The sequence below is a fragment of the Limulus polyphemus genome, unplaced genomic scaffold (genome assembly GCF_000517525.1).
Source record: "Limulus polyphemus unplaced genomic scaffold, Limulus_polyphemus-2.1.2 Scaffold68, whole genome shotgun sequence".
Classification (NCBI taxonomy): domain Eukaryota; kingdom Metazoa; phylum Arthropoda; class Merostomata; order Xiphosura; family Limulidae; genus Limulus; species Limulus polyphemus.
In genome coordinates, this window is record NW_013665678.1 from 610,397 (window position 1) to 613,619 (window position 3,223).

A 3,223-nucleotide genomic window follows, 5' to 3' on the forward strand; every position below is an offset into this window, starting at 1 on the left:
TACTCTCCGCAACACCATTTGAGGCTGCGTGATAAGGAGTGGTGTGTTTATATTCGATTCCATTACTTTATAAAAATGTGTGAAACTCTGCAAAAGTGAACCGCGGACCATTATCCGATACAATAAACCACGTAATTTTGTGATTGAGGCTTCGGTTGTCATAGAACATATAGATAAAAAATCTGGCCTCTTAGAATGTGAATCCATTATTACAAAGAAATTTCTTTTCTCAAGTTCTACTTAGTCGATGTGGAGACATTGCCAAACCCTCTTAGGCCAAGATCAGAAGTGCACGGGAGCTGTATCTGGCATCTTTTGTACAGATGCACAATGACTACACATACACACACAGAGACAGTATCATCAATATCCCTATCCAGACCAGGCCATCAACAGTAACACCTGGCTGAGGCCTTCATTCGACATATACCCGGATGTCCATCGTGTAGCTCATGTAACAATTGTTCTCAGTACACAGTCGGTATAATAACCCAGAGTCCCCACAAAACACAGCCTTGCTCTGTGGATAATTCCAGCTTTCGATTGAAGTATGGACGGAACTCAGGAGTGTCGACTTGTTGTGGCCAACCATCCAGAGTGTAGTCGAGCACTTGATAGGACGGTATCTATATTTGTAGCATTTCTAATGTTCTTGGATGACACAGGTAAGTTATCTATGTTATAAAAATGGTAAATATTAATTTCCTCTGAAAATACAGCTTCTTTACAAGTAAGTCACGAAAGAAAGTCAGCATTGCTGTGGTTTACAGAACGTGGATACTCGATGTTATACTGGTGAGATGACAGGATCAGTGCCCATTTCTTTAGTTACGCAGCATCTATCAGAGGTATTCCCGTCTTAGGTCCCAGTAACTTGGTCAATGCCTGATGATGTAAGGTGGCGCTCATATAGGTATTTGTAAAACTTCTTACATCTATATACTAATGAGAGAGCCTCTTTCTCCAGCTGTGCATAATTTCTTAACTAGAACTTAAAGAACGAGATGTAAATGCAATGGGTCATTCGCTTTTTTTAGGCATTACATGTGAAATAACTGCTCCTTTTCTTTAGGCACTAGCATTACATGCTAAACGTATTGACAATTTGACATCATAATGTGTTAACACTTGGGATCCTACCAGTTATTTCTTGACAAAGTTAAATGCATTATTACATTCTACTGTACCAAACGTTTTTGTTTTTGCAACAGTCCATTCAAACAATATAAGTGTGTGGATAAATTTGGCAAAAATCTGGAATAGTATTGTACAATTCTGAGATAATGATCTAAGTTTTGTAATACATGTTGATTGTCAAGCATTGATAATGGCTTTCACTTTATCATTGATTGGATGTAGACCTTCTGCGTCAATCACATGGCCCAGATATTCAACACTGGATTGCGTAACCTGACATTCGAAAACGGACTTCAGACGTTGTAGATTCTGATCATGTATTGATCCCATAATCAGAATATCGTCAAGGGAACATATGATGCCTTTTAGACCCTGCAGTATCTCCTTAATCTTATTCTGGAAAATTGTTGGAGCACTGACAACAACAAACGGTAATCGATTATACTCATAGAGCCCCCTTTGTGTGTTGATTTTTTTGATGCATTGTAATAAATCACACCTTAAAACTGCTGGCTGATTTTGCACCTTGGCAATCACGATTGGTGCCGTGATGCATTGTCCATTATTGTTTGCCAATTGTTGGCGGTAGATATCTTCGGGAATAATCATCACTGACGCGCCTGTATCCACTTCAAACTGAATCAAACGATTTTCGACTTCAATTGACACAGTTACTTGTTTTGGTATAGACACCGATTTTAAAAGATTAGTCTGATAGAAACCAAACAAATCGTCATAGGGTTCCTCAGTATCAAAATATTCTTGAAATACGTACTTCATAGCCCAATACTCGTTCGGGTTAACGTTAGACTTACATGTAGCTTGTATATGGCCCATCATTCCACAAGAAAAACACTTACTGTTCTTGTAATAATACTTCGAAGGATCATTGCCTCGTTTTGCACAGTGTAGACACGATTTCCCATGTTGTGGTGATATACACCTTTGTTTCATTGAATCGTGCACTGTTTTCATTTCTTCTGAGTCTGTGTTGTGTGACTTCAGTGAATTCTTCTTGGAGTATTGTCACTTCTTTTGCCACACTCTATGCAAATCGCCTATAGTGCCTTTTGCTGTAACACCCGTGCATCGTGCTCAGCCATTTCCATTGCAATAGCTATTTCTAAAGCACGCTTGTAAGTCAAATCCATTTCAGACAACAATTTTCTTTGAATAGTTTGTGATGAAAGACTACACACAAAACTATCTCGTAATGCTTCATTTAAAAAGGCACCAAACTCATAATCTATTGGTAATTTTTTCACTTCAGTGCTAAATGATTACAGTGGTGAAATTTAAATCATTCAGCTATGATGAGTGGCTTAGGAGTGAGATGATCTTTTAATCTAGCTGCTAAGTCGGCATATGATTTAGTTGATGTTTTCGCTGGCAGCAACAAATTTTTCAATAATGCATACATTTTGGCACTAATAACACTTAAAAATACTGACACGTGTTTGGCTTCAGCAATGTCATTGGCCTTGAAATACTGTTGTAAACATTCTTCATATGATTTAAAATTTTCTTTTGCCACGTCAAACTCGTCAATTTTGCAGAAAGTAGCCATGGTAGGCAATGGGTCCTCGTTATCAATTTGTTGTATACTAGATGGTACTTGGCTGCAGTGTAATCTTACGTTTATTAGAGTAACAGGTATTTATACAACAGAACCGATTTACAGTCGGATTCCTACATAAGAATAGATAGTTCCTAATTAACAAATATAACAGCGTATGTTTCCTCATTGATTAATTTTAGATTAATGTAGGTGTACACCATTTCAGACTTATACTATATTTGGAAGGTATTAAAAGAAAAGTTGAATGAATTAAGATGGATGCTTTGGTAGGCAACCGTTCATCGCAATGACGAATGAAGAATACTATGGAGTGAACATGATGCTTGTAATTCGGATAAGCTGGGAGAAATTAAAAGGAAATTAATCTTTTTAGTGAATAGATATAGATTTTTGACTTAGACATTTCTGTTATGATGGGAGGGTGATGAAAATAAGATCATCATTCGCCATATTTAATCATAAATGTAGGTTTTTTTCCATGTGCGATGCCTTTATATGATCTATTCA